This window comes from Eulemur rufifrons, chromosome 4 (assembly GCF_041146395.1).
Source record: "Eulemur rufifrons isolate Redbay chromosome 4, OSU_ERuf_1, whole genome shotgun sequence".
In the NCBI taxonomy this organism is placed as follows: Eukaryota; Metazoa; Chordata; class Mammalia; order Primates; family Lemuridae; genus Eulemur; species Eulemur rufifrons.
The window spans coordinates 14948941-14968336 of NC_090986.1; positions in this window are offsets into that span (position 1 = coordinate 14948941).

Consider the following 19396-nt stretch of genomic DNA (forward strand, 5'->3'; position numbering starts at 1 on the left):
CACCTATTTGAGTTGCATTTCCCCTTCTTATTTGCTGTATCAAAGTGGTCTTTTTTTTTTTTTTTAACTTAAGAAGACCCATCTAAAAGTGCATTGCTAAGGAAGAGGGCACAAAAGACAGGGAAGAGAAATAAACTCCCAATGCTGTGGACACCAAAATCTCTCCCACTCTCTTCAGAGGCTGCCAAACAGGGTATGTACAGACGGCTAAATTCACCCATGGGGAACTTCTGAATCTCCAAGGAGTGAGGAGTTGGAAAAGCACATTCAATATCATAATGTCTTTGTTTGGTTGCATTTACTTATGTACCTTTCAAAGGACATTAAAGAAGGATTTTCTATGTTTACCAGAGCAGTAGTAGATTTTCAGAGTAAAAACAAATATAACCTAAATCATATGGAAAACCAAGTACTTTCACACTTGAAAGAATTCAGATAAATCATCTCACTAACCAATGGCATGTATTTGTTTGACACAGCCTGGGCAAAGCCAGAGTACATTCTGTGAGTTACTCTGTTTACAAATCCCCTTTTCCCTAAATAAATAATATATCCTTCTTTTCTTCTTGTCTTCTTTCTTAGAAACAACCATATAAGAATTTACACTCAGAAAGCAACACTTTCGTGTTGAGGATGATGTACATTCTCCTCCTCTCAGGTCACCTTACTGCTGCATTTTCATTAAGTTGGACACCCTCACAGCCTGCAATAAGAAGAGACCCATGATTACATGTCTTCCAAATAATAGCTTGATAAAAATGACAGAGTTGGCCACTCCACGCTGTTGCTCTATCTACACGACACCAAACAACCCAGTTGGTTAATATTTTAGCTGCATTAATTGGTCGTACCTATAACAAAACAGCAGGAGCACCCACATACAGCCTGAAGGGAGGTGGGGGGTAAGGCTGGTCCCCAGTTAAAGTTGCCACCATGGAAGGTCAGCTATGCTGCGTAACTCTTAGCACTGCTCTGTAACTGGCAAACTGATTAGAATCTCTCCTCCAGTCTATAATTTAAAGTGCAAGAAACTATTTTCATATGGCATTAGGTAAAACTAGAAACACCATGCTCTTTTCCACATTAACCTCTTTTCCAAATTCCCTCCACACTACATTTCCAAACTGATCCTAAGTTCATCTGGAAGATTTTCCCCAAAATATGTCTTCATTTATCTCTTCCTTTACATTTCTTATTCTATTTCCTGAATTGTTCCTAGTGCCAATACGCAAATGCTGCTTCGTGTTATTTTTTAGAAGTCTTATGTATGTTATTTCTTCTCAATAAACTCTTTGTGTGTAAAAAATCATGATTTATAGTTAACTGGGCTCACTGTCCTCCCTCCCTTTGCTATCTTGCCGCATGCCAAAAAACTATTATTATTATTCAACAAATAATTGTAATAAATTATGACTCTTTAAATTTATAACTTGCAGAGTGTTCTGGGGTTGTGTAACTACCAAGGCATGTGTCTCTTTCGATGAAATGTACACTTGTTCTATTTTCTGGAATTCCTAAGAGTCCTGGCAAATGAATTCTCCTCCCCAAGATCCCACCTCTAAAGTGTTTCTGGTATTCCATCAAAGAGTAAACTCAAGAATTTTCAAGGTCCAGCGCACTACATTTATTTTCTTTAACTGTCTGTGCTTTGCAACTTCATCACATAATTCTGCTTTTCTTGAAATATATACATTCTACATGGATTATATTATTTTGACCTTTGGCTCACCTTTGACAGGAGGGTTGTTTCAAAAAACTCTTTATTTTAACCACACCTGCATCCCATACTTTGGGTTCTATTGAAGTAACAATATTTATTAAAACAGTTCATTAACAGCTTTTTATCTCATTTGTATTTTGTACATATTTATCATTAAGGTAGTTATTAAGTAGCCAACAAGTGTTTGCTGATGAATCCCCATTATGCCAATTTACAAGATTTCAGTCATTACAAATATCTTTGATGTGGCTAATGGCTTCTTCACTGAGCTCAGTTGTCAGCTCTGCTTATGTGTCCTCCAGTGTCTCTTCGTGTTCCTAACGTTGGTTGGTCTATGATCAGTACAGCTTGACTCTAAACTTATGTTCAGCTCTTAAGTCATTCTAAAAAATGGAATCGGTTTCTCATAGATAATTCATAATAGGGGTTCTTGATCCAAGGTTCTTATATTCCCTAGAAGTTATAAGCAGAATTTTCCATATATGTATATATTATTTTTCTAACGGTAGCATTGTGTCTTTCTCAGATCTTCAAAATGTTTTGTGACCCCAAAAGAAGAGTATATATTCTAGAAATAGGTCCTGAACCAGGAACAGAAGCAAGGAAAGCTCTGAGATTTTTGAAATTTCTATTGATGTTTTAACCTCCTGTGCTAACAGATGTGGCCGCATTGGTGACTATGAATAAGTATCTAATTTTTAAATTAGCTGAAATATATAGTTATTTCAGAGAGTTTAGGGAGATGATCAACTTTGATCCCTCATGGCTTAATTTGACATATTCTAAGCTGGGATGAAGGAGAATAGAAAGAAAGAAGGTAGGACTTACACGTGAACAGAGGCCAAAACAAGAAACCTGGACCTCTTCTGTAAGTTTCCATTATGACATTAGGATGGTCATAGTGATATGGCTTTATTCTCTAACATTAAGCACTGCTGTTTTCTTGGGCATCATATGCTCATGGGTGAAGTCCAAAAACATAGATATAAATGATCTTCCTTTCATCTGCCTTTCCTACCTCAATATCAACTGTAATTAAGAGTTCTAAAAGAAGACACTATACAGACCAAAATAAACAAAGATATTGTAAGCCCTTGAGGAAGAAAGCAAAGGGAAACATGAAATTATCCTTTCTAAAATCTTTTAACCTCACTGGGACTCAGACTCACATTTTATCATAGAAGATGGGATTAAGTTAGATGTTCTCTACGGTTGCTTTCAACTCCAAAATCCCAGGATTTGTGTGATCTTATGGTTGTATTATTTTTATTTCCAATTTCAATAAGCAATTTCATCTTCAGCCTGCTGAGCAATTCTAAGCCTGTGTTCTCCTGCCACAACACTGCGGGGCCTGTGTTCTGTGAACACCCCCAAGGGCCTCCCTCTTTGCTGGCTGGGGGCCACCAGTGGGTTAATTTCGTGGATAGGGTTTGCAAACAAACATACACACACACAAAGGAGGCTGCTCGTGACATGCCAAAGTGGCTGCAGGTGTGTCCCCTCTCCCCCTTCCTCGCTAGTTGAAACCAGAGGGAATGGAGTGAGGGATTGAGTGCAGTGATTGAAAATGGAAGTCACGCACGGTGCCCATCCTGGGAATAACGTGATACTAGAGCCACTGAGAATTGTGGAGCAACCTGACATGACAAGACACGTAAGTGCAGCCTGGAGATCCATGCTTACCAATTAAGCCTGCAATTACTGAAGTCATTTTCTCCTGTCTGGATATGAAGTGATCACAGGAGACACATGCAGGACGAGAGTGGAAAAGCTTGCTCAGAGACACAGAATTTAATTTAGGGATATCTGACAAGTATTTTGGAAAGTATCCCTTTACCCTGTAGTGATGCAAAATAAATGAACATAAAGGAAATGGCCTCCCTCCCCAATTGCTGTAGCTTCCCTCGGAACACACAGAATACTTATGCCTGTATTTAAAAGATAGTCCAAGCCCTACTGTGGTTATTAGTATTGCTGGGGAAACAGCAGTGTATAAATGGGCTGCCTCAAAAAGAAAAAAATAAAAAAAGTAAGTGCTTGGGTTCCATTTCTCTAAGTCCTAGTTACAGTGTTATAGGAAGAAAGACAAATATTTATGGGTGAAGCATTGGTTTATTTCTAAGAAACTAGAAAGTGGTGGATGGGAGAGTATAAGGAAATTGGACTTCCCAGGAGAAATATACTCATTTGGAACAACAAACAGCAGTCCCTTACTCTCTCTCTGCCTAAACCAGTCTGCACCCTACCAAGTCATTAACTTCTTGTGGCTTTGCCCTCTTGCAAGTAAAACGGGAGTAATAATGTTGACCACTCAGTAACTCCTTTACAAGAGTGTTATGAAAAAATATAAATTATTCAATAACTACAAAGGTATTTAACATTCACATGTGAATAGCCCCTTTGGGTTATTAATGAGGGTGACTCCACCATCCCATGGAGAGTACTAATGAGGAGTCACAGCCTATTGCAGCCTTTCCTGGAATCAGACACTTTGCGCCTAAGTAAAGACTGAATAATCATGTGCCACGTTTCTCCGCCCAGAAAAAGGAGAATATTCTCCCATACCCAGTCCTCCCTCCATCCAGCCTCAGCTTTCTAGACATGGGTAGAGTCTTTCCATAATAGATCTCTATAGGCTAAGAATGGTGTGTGTTTATAAGATGCAGGGTACAAAGCATTTGGGTATGATTATATTTTATGTTCATGATACTATTATATGTCTTTAGAGTTGGTCTTTCTAGATTTATTGTGCCATTTGGCATGAAAATAAACATGTTTCAATTCCCTTGGTATTCTACGATTGGTTGTTAGTGGCTTCCTGGAACACAGTGTTGAGCAGGATTCTGAGTCTGCATGGCCTCTGAAATCCCCATCTTCACTCTGCTGATCTAGGCAAATTCTGGGGGAGTATTTTCACCTGGGTCAACTTAGTGAATCAGCTGTAAGAGGTGAAAATCAATGAGAGAAACAGGCATAAACAGAAGCATTTCATTGATCCTATAGATAGTCACACTAGCTTTAAATGCTGACATGTGAGGTTTGAAAATTCTTACAAATAAAATTTTTAAAAATTCAACTTAGTTATCATTTTAAAGTGTCAAGAGTGACGAATGATTCTTTTTGAAGGCCTTGAGCCTACTGGGCCTAAATAATATTAACTTCCCGTTTGGACTTTGATTTAACACGTCTCTCAGATTCTCATTAGCATTTACAACCATGAAATGAATTTAATTCATTTTTTTTCCCAAGAAAGAGTGCATAATTTGAAGGTTTATTTTGCTTCTAAAATCATTATCTACCAATTACCAGTGGGGCGTGGGAGCGGGGTGAGGGAGAAAGGAAAAAACAAGCAGGGTGCTCTGTTGCAGAGTTAATTCTCTCGCCAGAAGTCACCTCCACCGGCACACAGCACCTGTGTCTGCACAAATTTGGGCACCACGTTCTGATGTACCCTGATTCAATTCACACCACTAGATCCCACGTACCAAAAAAACAGACTTTTTTAAAAAAACTGTATTACTTAAAGAAAATCATAAATATTAGAGATGTAAAGTCTCTGATTATGCCCAGAAGACTAAAAAGTACAGTTTATCCCATATATATTCTTATAAGCATATAATTTTCAACTTGTGGACAGTTTCAATAGACTATTTTCATATGGAAAATTTTATTTCTCTGCTGATGAGCATTTTTTAGGAGTTATTTCAGACAAGCAGATGAGACCTCGGTACAGTCACCAGCCAGTGCTTGGACCAGAGAGGCTCAGCTATTGACTTTTGAGCAAGCCAGACTTTGATCTTTTTTTTTTTTGAAACAATTTTTTTAATTTATTTTTAATTGACAAATAATTGTGTATACTTATAGGGCACAATATGATGTATACATTGTAGAAAGGTTCACTCGAGCTAATTAATATATTTATCACCTCACCAATTTATTTTTTTTTTTTAATTATAGGGGACATTTTATTTTACCCTTTTGCTCAGTCTTAAAATTTTTTTTTTTGTCTTTTCTTTTTTTATTCTTATTTCAGCATATTGTGGGGGTACAAAAGTTTAGGTTACGTATATTGCCCTTGCCCCCCCCATCCAATTTATTTTTTGTGGTGAGAACATTAAAAATCAATTGTTCTTTTAAAAATGTTAGCAATTTTTAAAATAATTTTATTGAAATACAATTGACATACAATAAACGGTGCATATGTAAAATGTACCGGTTGATTAACTTGTACATACACCTGTGACAGCGTGACCACAATTAAGATACCCAGTGTCTGTATAAACACCCAAATTTCCCTATGACCTTCCATAATCCTTTACTTCTGTCCCTCTTTGTGTTAGTTAATTCTGTGTCAGCTCGACTGGACCACGGAGCCCAGATGTTGGATCAAACATTATTCTGGATGATTCTGTGAAGGTGTTTTGGGATGAGATGAACATTTAAATCAGTAGACTTTGAGGAAAGCAGATTGCCCTGCATAGTGTGAACGGGCCTCATTGAATTAGTTGAAGGTCTTAACAGAACAAAAACTGGCTTCCTCAGAGCAAGAAGGAGTTCTGCCAGCAGAATGTCTTGGGACTTGGACTACACCTCTTCCCTGTGTCTCCATCTTCCTGGCCTGCCCTGCAGATTTTGGACTTGCACTTCCAAAATCTCATGAGCCAATTCCTTAAAACAAATCCAACCCCCTAACACATGCGTGCGCGTGCACACACACACACACACACACACACCCTGTGGGTTCTGTTTCCCTGGAAAACCCTAGGAATCCTCTCCCTGACTCCCCATCCCTGTCTCTGCCCACTCACCACACCTGCTCCCAGGCAACCAACAATCTGCTTTCTGTCACAAAGATTACTTTGCATTTTTGAGAGCTTTATACAAGTGAAATAATATAGTATGTACTTTTTTATTTGCTGGCTTCTTTCATTCAGCACAATAGTGTTGAGATTCATCAATGTTGTTGTATGCATCAATAATTTATTTTTTAAAATTGCTGAATCATATAGCATAGTATGTATAGACTATAGTTTTTTTTAATCCCTTCACCTGTTGATGAGCATTTGAGTTTTTTCCAGTTTGGGGCTATAACAAATAAATCTACTATGAGCATGTGTGTACAAGTCTTTGTAAGGAACTATGCTTTCATTTCTCTTGGGAAAATGCCTAGACGTGGAACGGCTGTCGGGTTATATGGTAACTGTGAGTTGTTAATATGGGCTTTTAACTGTCTACTATTATATGATGGAAAGGTCAGAAGCCCAGTTTGTCATTCTTCTTTAGATTCTGGCTGTGAATTATGATTTTTTTCATTATTAGCATTCAGTTCAACTTTTTGAATGACTATTTATAGGTGTGTTTTTGAAAGTCTAAGGGAAATAAATATATACTCTCAAGTTCTAAAAAATAAACTCATTTTAGTTTAAAAAGAGTATTGCCATATATTCTTTAAATTTAACTGCAATCAATAAACAATATAATTAAAATTCACATTCTAGGAAGAATAGAATTAAAAAACTTTTTATAGGCGTCAAACATTTTAAATCTGTGCTTCAATCTAAAAAATAAATGTAGGTATTTTTTGCCATTACTGAGAAGTTTGGAGTTCAATGTAGGATTTCACTGAGCAGAACCAAAGTAGTATTTACTAAGAAAAATTCCAAGATTTTACCATTGAAATAGAATTGCATGGACATGCAGCATATTCTCTAGAAATCGACAATTAGGTGGACTTACTAACTAAACTATTACCAAACTGTTTGCTTTTCTGTTTTTGCTTAATTCCGAGCTGTTTGCCTTTATGTGTAACAAGGGAGTTTGCCACCAAGTAATGCTTTCACCATCTGTAAGCTTATCTTTCAAAATCTTCCTTGTTGGTGAACGGAGTGATTCAGAAGGAGAGCATATTAAGTTCTGGGACACTAAGAGAAACATTATTTGAAGTGGTATTATCATTGCTCTAGAAGTGAATTCCTAGATTATCTCCAGCATCAGAAAGATAATTTTAAAATAAATAAAATAAAGCCAATCAGTTATTGAGCCCTAAGGCACCATCAGATAGGAACAGTAATAAATCAGGCTGATAGCCTTAAAACAGCCTCTGATTTTTCTTACTAATCAAATGAGATCAGAACCCAGCTATCACTGCAGGAGAAAAGCCAAATTTAATTAGCTTATCCAACAGTGTCATTTAGTAAATCAAAAGCCTTTGAAAGGTCAATGAATCTTGCCCTTATCATCTCATTATCTTCTGTCACTAACAAGGTATCATTAACCAGCCCCACAGCAACAGTGATTTTAGTGCCTTGCAATAGCTTGCCAGGGTTATGACACCCTTTGCTACTTCAAAAATGGCAGTGTTCAAAAAAGTCCATTCTCTTTCTTCAAGTTCTGCTTTAAAATTTGAACTTTAACCACAATATTCATCAATGTTGGTACCAACACCAACCACATTAATAATTTAAGTAAAACATTACTACTAACTCATTTATCCACTCAGTCAATATTTACTGAGCACCTACGACGTAGCAGGTAACTCATGCACTCTTTTTTTTGTACTTGCTTTGGCAACAGGGATGAGTTGCATTAGCATGATACATTTAACACATGATATTTGAGTGTCTACTTTGTGTGCTTAGGATTTACCTATTCTGTAAGACATCAAGTCACATAGACAAGACCTTGCCTCCCATAGTGAATCCAATTTCTTAACAAGGAAAAGATATAACCAATTGAGAACTTTGATGGTAGCCCCAACAGTGTTGATTACAGTTGACTGACTAAAGAAACTGCTGATGAGATGGGAATTCAGAGGGCAGCCAGCATGCTGGAGGCCAGAGACTGCGAGAGCATTGATGGAGGAGTTGGCCCTTGGAGGGTGGGTGCAAGTGGGTGACAAGAAGAGGAAACTTCAGAGGGGATTAGTGCACGAGCAAAGGCATAGATACAGCAATATGTTTAGAGGACAGCAAGTTGAATCAACACTGTGAGAGCAGCAAATGCCTCAGGGGCAATAATTCCCAAACAGTTTTTGGCCACAGAGCCCTTTCTGCAGAGGATGATATGGTGATGATGACAGTAATGACAGCAGCAGCAGCAATAGTAGTGACATAGACAGTAACACACACAAGGTTTGTCCAAGGTCACTCAGCAAGAAATGGGCGAGATGGAATTTGCATTCAAACACGATCCTGCCTCTCTAAGCAACAGTCTTTTTCTGAAAAAAAAAAAAAAAAACAAAAACATGCTTTCTGCATTTCCCACACAATTTCAGAGGATTCATGGACTTCACAGATCCCAACACCTCCAGGTTACACGGTTTTGATCTACAGAGTAGTTGGTGAAAATATTGGATTCACATTGGTACATTACCTTGAGTGACAAAGTAAAGTGTTTCTGTAGGAAACAAGAAACAGTGAACATTCCTAAGCAGAAAAATGATATGTACATATGGGCACAGAGAGAAAGTAATAGTTGCTAACTGATTACTATGTTTGAGGTCCCATGCCAGGCACCTTCCCATATATTGTCATTTCATCCTCCCATCCTCCCGATAGCATTGTGTTTTATCTACTCCTCCTACACACACCATTTCACTTACAGGTAAGGAAGCTGGTCTTCTGAGAGTGTGAGTAATTTTCCCAAGGTTACTGTAGCAGGCAGAATCTCTTCCCACCCCTCCATGCCCAGGTAACATGGAATCTACACAACCTTCCCTCAGCTGTTAACTGCTCCACAATGGCTCAGGCTGGCCACCTTTAGTGACTGCTGTTGGGCAATGGGTTGGCTGCCCAACTGGAAACGAGGACCAGAGGGCCCAGGAGGTCAAACCACCCTGGAGCCCCATTTCTGCACCAGACCAATGCTGGTGTGGAGGTACAAGCACCCAGTCTTCTGCCCGGAGGCAAGACATGCTCCAGACCCACCTATAGACGGCTTACTGAGCCTGGGTCTTCATCTGAAATCTCACCCTTGCTTGGCTTTCTCCACCTCGCCTTCCTGACTCCTGAGCAGGTCTTAATACTTTGCTCACACTGGAAACTGTGCCTCAGGACCTGCTCTTAGAAGCATCCACACATAGGAGGTCATGCGGCTGTACAGCTAAAAAGGTCACCAAGCCTGGATTTGACCTGTGTTTACTGGTTTCTTCACATCACATGAGCCGACAGCTACAGATTGGAGTGATACTAGCTTCCATAAAGAATTGGCATCTAGAAATTAATTATTTATATTTAGTTTCATTTTTGCAAACTAATTCTATGAACTTTTAGAAGTGAGAATTTTGTTAAGGAAATAAATTTGGTGATAAAATTATGCAGAGCATAAATTATTATACATTATTTTTCAATACAATTTCTAATGACTTGATTTTCAAGTATGTGGGCTGCAAATATATGGATTACACAAAACATTACTAAAGCAGTCTGCATAAATTCCAAAAGGCTTCTAACACTAGCCCAAAGGTGAGAACTCTCCTGAGTAAATTTAAATATTAACAATGAGGGCAGCTCCAAAGGAAATACTATAAACTATTGTACCAATAATGCATAACATATTAACAGGCCCCAGTAGTGCTCTCTGGCTTGGTATGTTGTAGATTCTCGAAGGTGTATGCCACCTTATCCTGCCTGTGAATCATGGATTGAGAGATCCTTAGTATAGCCTTTGCCACACATGGTAATGACTTTCGGAAACTGTAAAGTTCCAATATGTCAAAGATAAACAAAATGTGGGTAGCTGCATGTATGAGGAGTGTGGTCACTAGTGGGACCACCATAAAGAAGCAGCAGAAATACAGTAAAATGCAATTCCAGAGGCATATTTTTATTGATCATGGTCTTTTCCATTGAATTGTTCTTTGAAAAAAAATACTTAAATTGAAATACAGTTTCGTGTGACACATAGGGTTGGTGAAAGCAAGCACACTGATAATCAAAATTCAATGGGTAGCTTTTCTTTTAACAAATCATGGTTATGAGTTTATTTTATAAATATGCATACATATATATATTTCTCTGTAACACTCACTGAGACAAAGATGCTTGCATTTTTGAAGGATATGGTTTTCTTTTCCTTAGGAAAATCTCTACTCAACATGATTTTTAAAAAGTGTTATCATTTGTGTTAGGGAAAGTTAGTTCTTTTACTAGTAGATGAGAATAAAATATATAGGATTTTAATAGCACCTTTCATATTTTTATGTCAAAATACATATAGCCTTTTAAATTATGCATTGGATTCCTCATTTGGTACCTACATGGGATTTTTTAAATGTTTTTTATATTTGTGAATCAGAGGAATCTGTCACAGGAAAATTCTGTGAAATGAAAAACAGAACCACGAAGCAGAGAATCCCCACAAGTGAGTCTGGAAGAGGCATTTGGATGAAGAATGTCCCGGAGAAAGTGTCTTCTTTTCCACTTGAATAATGTTGTTCCTTTCCACTATAGGCCTGTGTTCTGCAAAGAGTTTACAAGACCCAACCTGAAATATCATGCCCTTGTCCAAAATACACAGGCTTTTTTTTACACAAATAATCAGATGGAGAACTCCAGTTGGGAAAAAAACAATATTCTGAAACATAAACATTAGCAATAATATGAAGAAAGCTGTAAGAAAAATAAACTGCTTTTTAGAATGTCCGTTTTTAGACAGAAGCAATGTCTTCTATTAAAACCACCTCTGACTTTTATAAAACTGCTATCTATAATCCAATTGTTTTTCTGTGATGCATTAAACACTAGCAACTTCATCTTTAGATTTTCTGGGGTTTGTTTGATCAGAATCTCTGGAAATGCACTTGTGTGAACTGCTGTCAGGTGCCTGAATGATAGGGAAAAACCATTGAGGGATGGAGAAAATCAGTGCATGTGGGACTGAGTGACAATTTCTTAATGGAAACCTGAAAAGGGAGGTTTCTAGCCAAAAGGTTTAATTACTGCCTAATCGAGACAGGCCGAGCCATCTGCTGGCTGGGCTCTTGCCCCCACCTTTGGGGAGTGCCTGGTGATTGGTTGGCTGTGTGTAAGGGAGTCATCTCCAACTGACATCTGTCATCTGTCAAACCCCCGACTGTAATGATGTGCAAAGTTGCTACCGGCTGTCAATGGGCCATATGGAGCCATGAGTCAGCGAACAGAGAGCAACCGCATCAGACTGACTCATGCAAACTGAGTTGGCTCTCTCTAGGCACATCAGCCTGGAGGGGAGCCCTGGGGTGTGTTCTGCAAAAGGTGTGGGAAGGGAAGTCACGATTACGGGTTAGACGCCATCGTGTCACAATCTTAACTGGAATGTTGAAATAAATAAATAAATAAATAAGCGTTCAATCAATAAATGTATGCATGTTAGAGGGGATTGATAATATATCTGCAAACATAGATCTGCTAATGTCGCAGACATTAGCCCCAGGAGTGCCATCAGGAGGGTAAAGTCTTACCGAAAGCTCAGGTAAGAACACTCATGAACAAACAAGGCTTCAACCAGTTCTCGCCCCGTCTTGGAGAGTACAGACAAGCAAATTGCCGAGAGAAAGTGTTTTGGCATAAATATATCTAAAGTGTATTTAAATACTTGGCAAATATGCCTGTGATCATAACATCATGTTCACATGTTTATACGACATAGTCTCCCAGTAGCTTTGTACAGGTGTTGCCTACGACATTAAGATTTTATTCAAGAGGGTGCATTAGAGGGAATTACCTAACTTAAAGAGTTATCACATGGCCTTTAAACTGTGGAATACATTTAGAGTATCTAAGATACATTGGTACCTGATATTGAACCCAAGACAATTATCATTGCTAGAACTAAAGTTGAGAGCAAGTAGCTGGTAGCATCTTTATATAACTGAGGAATTAATTGACAGCCCTAAATTTCTGAAATCCATTTAGTTGCAGGCACAAATGAATTTAGTTTGGTGGTCTTCAATTCTGGCTACACAGTAGAACAATTAAATAAAAATCACAAGGAGTGGGGCCCGGGTATAAGCATATTTTCAAAAACTTGATCGATCATTCAAATGTACAGCTGAGAGCCATTATTTGTAAATTTAGTTCAACTGAATTTTGAGCCAAACTTGATGAAGCCTGGAGGATGTGATGAGACCCAGCCCTGCCCCAAGCAGACGGGGGACTAACACAAACAGGCTTTGTCCAGATACGTCCAGAAGCCTGTGTGCCTGGACTGAACCCAGCAACCCTGGGGCTCAACAAGGCCCAGACTTTTTCCAAAAATTTCTGTGCATATCCATTTTATACCAATTATTTTCTGCGTGAATATCTGGTCCGCACTTCGGTTCTACTTGTCTGGACCAAAGCTCTTTTCTGAAGCCCCACCTATCTTTAAATTCCTCTGGAGTCATGATAATGCCATGTGTCCAGGAGTCCTTGGAACTCCTGCCAGGCTGGTCTCCCTGGTTTCTGGCCAACAGAGGCACAGTGATGCTGCTGTCGTATGCTGAGTGCATGTGACATTGTAGCACTGCACCATCTGCTTTGCACACATCACTTTTGACCTCATAGAAAGGCATGAGGTAAGAATTTATGTAAAAATTATTATTATTTTGAAGATGAGAAAAATGAAGCTTGAATAGGTTAAAGGATCTGGTTGTATCAATGCAGTGCTAGATTTCATCCCAGGTCTCTCTGACTCCAAAGCCTACATGTGCTTGTTTAGGCCACTAACATTGGTCTACAGCTCCTTCCTCTTAAACTCGGATCTGATTACTCCAGAACAGGGCTATGCTGCAAACCTGGTCCCAGCCAGTTCTGCCCACTTCCACCAGCTTCCTCCTTCCCACTGGACCATGGCTCTGGAGTCCTGTACATCCTAGCAGAGATACGACAGGGCCAACGCCACACGCCAGCCTCTCTTTACCACTGAGCAGTCCAGCTTCCTCTGACCTTTTCACATCTCAGATTTTGCTTTGCATGATTGTAAGTACACTTCACTATAGGTTGGACTATATTTAAATGCTTTATGTTTAATCCATAAAATAAAAAGAGCCTAATACACAGTGTGCCTTTGAAGAAAAATTTTTTCTTATTAAATCTTAATGATTTTCATTAAAAATTTTGAGGTTTATTTTCCTTAAAGTAAAAGGAAAATAATCTTGGATAAAATGTTAATAATAAGATTCACTTAATTTACTCAGAAGTAATGAAATTCTAAATTCAATGTAAATATGGAAATTTGATTTTTTTTTAAAAGAGACAGGGTCTTGCTATATTGCCCAGGCAGGTCTCAGACTACTGAGTTCAAGGGATCCTCCTGCCCTAGCCTCCCAAGTAGCTGGGACTACAGGGGCATGCCACTGCACCCATACAATTTGATTTTTTATTTTAAAAAGCAGAAGAAATAAATACCACAGTGGGCTGAGAAACCACTTCATCTCTAAGTTCTCGGCTCTCTCTGGAATTGGCTTATAATAACTTAAATGAAAGCACTAAAGATAATTATTTGTACTTTCTATACATTTATTTGCTTAAAATATTATTTTAAGCATTTTATGCTTTTGTTTTAAAAATTATACATACTTGTGCTATAAAACTTGGAAGAAGTAAAGAGTAATTATGAGAAAATTGTTAATATTTTAATTAAAGCATTCTATTTGGTTTTACTCACATTTATTGGAAAAAACAAACAAAATTGAAGAACCTGCTGAACTTTGAATAAAAATTTCCTCTCAACCATATCTGTGAATTCTTAAAGATCCTCATAAAGTTAAAATTTTTCAAAAACTTTAGAAGGTGGATCATTATATAAAAGTGATAAATCACTTTCTAGAAAAGGAAATCATAGTAAAGTAATTACAGCTTGTGGCCATCATAAATCCAAAGTGATTATATGAATTGAGTCTATCAGTCAGCTTTCTCTTTTCCTATGAATTACCTAAATAATATTTGTTTGACTTTGTTATTTCAAAAGGCACTGCTCTTTAAATTCCATCAATTGCTAAAAAATTATGTCAAAATTTTATTTGGGGACCATGATTTATTTTCATCATCTTCTTTTTTTTAACCTCACTTTATAATTGCTTTTCTTTTTTCTTGACAGAAAGAATAATCACTCACTTTGTATGATGCTATCTATTTTCTTCCCTACACTTTCATGTAACCCTCGGACTTCATGTTCTAATTTGGCATGATGATTTCTATGCCAGCAGTAAAGGAGTTATTCTGAGATTTATTTTTTCTTCCCAGTCATAAGTTAGTTCCATCTTTCTTGAAACCGATATCCTTTTCTTTCTCAGATTTCTTTATGCATTTATTTCTTAGAGTTATTTTTTAACATTGTTTATTATTTTTTTTTTACTTTGTTCCTTGCAGGAATAATTTTATTTAACACATGCTGCTGACACTACATTTTCTCATGCACAAATACACGAATACACACACAGACTTACATGTACTATTCTTTTCATAATTTTGTAACATGAAGCATTTTCAACAGAAATTAAAGACAGACACTTTTTTGGGGAAGTGTCAGAAAACTGTTCAGTGCTTCTTTCTGTTGTTTCTCATTCTAACAGCATTCAAAGATAAGAATAATTTGGGAAAAATCAACTTACTTGGTGACCTCAGTTTTACATTGCTAAATTTGGGATTTGGAATATGACCTTGGTCAATCATATGTGACCTCCACGAGAGCAGGAGCTTTGTTCATTGCTGAACTCTCATTGCTTAGAAGAATGCTTGGCACATAAAATGAAATACAAATGCCCATCAATACATGAGTGGATTAGTAAAATGTGGTATATGTATACCATGAAGTATTACTCAGCTATAAGAAATAACAGTTATATAGAATCTCTTATGTTCTCCTGGAAAGAGTTGGAACACAATCTACTAAGTGAAGTATCCCAAGAATGGAAAAATAAGCACCACATGTACTCACCAGCAAATTGGTTTCCCTGATCATCACCGAAGTGCACATTTGGGAATAACACCAATTGGGTGTCGGGCAGATGTGGGGGGTGAGGAGGGGATGGGTGTATATCTACATAATGAGTGCGATGCGCACTGTCTGGAGAATGGACACGCTTGAAGCTCTGACTCGGGGGGAGGGGGGGCATGGGCAATATACATAACCTAAACTTTTGTACCACCATAATAAGCTGAAATAAAAAATAAATAATTATGAAAAAAACAAATATTTATCCAATGAATGCATTTTTCTTCCATTGCCAAGGCTGCCCGTATTTGTTAGTGATATTCTGTGATGTTGACAGCAGCAAAGCTGAGAAAACAGGTTCCTCTGGGTGACTGGCCAGACTTGCTACAGAAAACAATAATAACTGGCTGAAGTGGACTGAATAAACAGCCCTGGGAGTTTTGGGGAACATCTGGAGAGAGGATGCTAATCTTAGTTAATGTTTGGATAGCAATTTACTCCTGTAGGGGCTTATATTAACTAATGTCATCCTTACAACATCTGAAACAAGAAGTAGGAAATGTTTTGCGCTTTACAGAAGAGAAACCAAAATACAGACAAACTAAGTGACTTTCCCAAGGTCCCGTATTTAGTAAAGGGCAGAAGTCAGATTTAAATCTAGGCAGTCTGGTTCTAGAATCTGCATTCCTAACTCACTGTCTAGAATGCCTCTCCAATGTGAAGGATGGGGGCTTGGAAATGTGTTAATGTAAATGTTAAAAGCAAAAGGGACATATTCTGAGCCCCAGGATAAAGAGGGACATGTTAGTTATAGAATTTTTTAATAAGAAAACCAGATAATTTTGCAATGACACTGTATATAATTTCATGATCTGTCAGTACATGATCCAAGAATGTTGATATACATACATACACATGCAATCATATATCTATAGAGAAGATTTTATCAAATTAAATGTGTGAAGATATATATATTATATAATTATATAGATTATGTATAATCTTTATAAGCTTTGTGGCTCCCATTTATTCTTTGTGTATGTGTTTGGAAAAAATAATATTGTTTATAATTTTTACAAAGGCGTATGACCAAATAAACTTTTGGAAACCCTTTATGTTGGAATTGCCTTAATTTTGCTCTCGTGCTGGAAAGCTAATGGGATTTTCCTGCTCAGCTCTGTTTCTCTCTTCTTCTCAAACATTAGATTTTACTAATGAGAAGTCTCATGTTTGTTTAATACTTGCTCCTATCTATTAAAAGAAATTTTAGAATTTTTCTTTATCTGTGGAGTTCTGAAATGTTCACCAGTTTATATCAATTTTGGGTTTTTTTCCCCCTACTTTTCCAAAAATTCCTCAAAGTTTCAGTTTACTAATAATATCCTTCCTTTTCATTATCAGTGCCATCTTTGTTATTCTTTTTATTAAGTTATATAGTCGGTGCTAAGTCTTAAAACTAGCATTCTAGCTCTTTTATTTGGCACTAACTGCCCTAGGAAATACAAATATTGGTGGGGAAAAAAAAACCCCTTGCTATCCATAAGGAAATGGAACATATAGACAAACAATTGCAACACAAGGCTTTTTGGACACTTATTTTAGGAGACTTGTATTGAAATTTTTAAGTGCATTTTGAAAGATCTTTTCTAAATATAATAATCAAGAAGAGATGTAAAACGAAGTAGCATTTGAGTAGAATGTATAGAAATTAAAATGGTAGAAAAGCACCCAATCTGGACGGCCATGAATGGAGATGTCACTAAGAAGAGGGCAAAGACCAGACTGCAAAACAATAAGATAAGGCCTTTGTTGGGGTCCTAGGAATTGCAATGAGCAAGACACAGATTGGGCTAGAAGTCAAATGTGTTCTGAAGAGAGGATGGGGAGAATGGATTTTTAAGTAAAACTAAGGGTAATTTCACAAGTTATGTTGGCAGAATTGTCATTGGTGGAGGTGGCTAATTTAGCACACGAGTCCATAGTTCTTTGTCGCTGTTCAGGAGCTGCAGCACTGGGGAATTTCAGCTGCTTTCTAGGATGTTGTGGTCATGGTGTTTGGCCCAGTTCAAAGATTCAAAGCAAGTTTTTATTTTGCAAGGTTGCAGGTCATGCAGGTAGTCAGTCCTTAGAATGGCTTCCTAACTCCATTTCAGAGCTCTAGAAGGAACCAGAGTGATGGCATTTTGCATATCAGATTTCATAGAGGAAAAGAAAGAGATAGGTGGAGAAGAATGTATAAGTGGGGGACAGTAGGTGGGGAACCTGTGGCCTCAAGGCCACATGTGGCCCTCAGGATCCCCAAGTGTGGCCCCTCAACTGAATCCAAACTTCACAGAATAAAGGATTTGTTCTGCAAAATTTGGATTCAGTCAAAAGGCCACACTCAAGGATCCAGAAGGCCACATGTGGCCGCAAGGCCACAGGTTCCCCACCTCTGCAAGATATACAAAGTGGGAAGGGAGTTTCATTTACTTACGATACACCTGAGCACTGATAATGAAACAGTCAAGAAGCTGAGCAGCACAGGCAAGTCAGGGTGAGTGCAGACATGTTCTCTGAGCAGAAAGCCTCTGGGAGAAACCAGCGTGCAAACCATGAGAGGGGAGTGGAGTCAGTGTAATGTAATGCGTATGTATGTGCTTATAAGGCAACACACATCTGCATGTGGGTATTTATATTATATGTACACACATATACATATGTTATATATAATATAATATAAAAGTACTAAAGGAGTGATTTTCTCTGGAGGTGGTTAGGATTTGGGTCTCAACTGTGCAGTGCCAGCCTTGACTACCATAAAGATTCAAGATTGAACCTGAATCAGTAGGAAACTGGAAGCCATTAGAAATTGAAAAGCCACCAAGCTAATGAAGAGCTCTTATAAAAGTCTGTTTGAGCAATTTAAGAGTACATGAAGAAGAAAGGAAGAGACAAATGCTAAAGTTAGGTCAGCAGAAGTATAGGCATAAAGTGGGGCCCAAGAGTAAGGTAGCACGGAGTCCAGAAAGACACAGGAGTGAGTGCAGCCAACCAAAAAACTTCTAAGACTTTTAATCTTTGAAACTGGAGGATAATGGTAGCCCTCTAAGAAGGAGAAAACTCAAAATATGTCATGGTGAGACAAAAAGCACAAAAGCTTTGCACTTGGCAGACCTAATATCAAGTTATGTTTCTTCCTCTGACTGTTATGGAAACTTCAAGTCTGTACAGTTCTCTGGGCCTCATTTTCTTCATCTATAAAATGGGTTTGCAGTAGAATAATTTTTAAAAAATTTCAATTAAAACTCTGTAATTTCTTCTTGGTTTACACATTAGTCTTGATGTCATTTCTTCATTATCTTTATCTCATATGTTTATAACCAACACATAAATCCTGCTTTACATGGGCAATGATACTAATCTCCTGCCTGTGCTCTTTACCTTAGAAAGGGTCATTTCTTAAAGATCCGTTGTACTCCCCTTCAAATTCCAGAGCAGAAGATCAAATAGAAGAATTTTAATGTGGATTTCAGCTTTATATATAAATCATCCTGTCCTTTTGGCACTACAGCTGAGTTTCCTCATACTAGCTGGAAAAGATTATGAATAAATTTGCAGCATGCTGCACAGGGGATTATGTGTACATGAAATCATTCTTATTGGCAATTGCTTTTACAATTCACTGCACAGAAAATTTTACATGAGGGCACCGAATCCCATTTCACACACTAGGGTGAAAACTGAGCCACAAACACAGATGTTGAAGAATCTCTCTGCTGTTCTGATCAACCTACCTTCTTT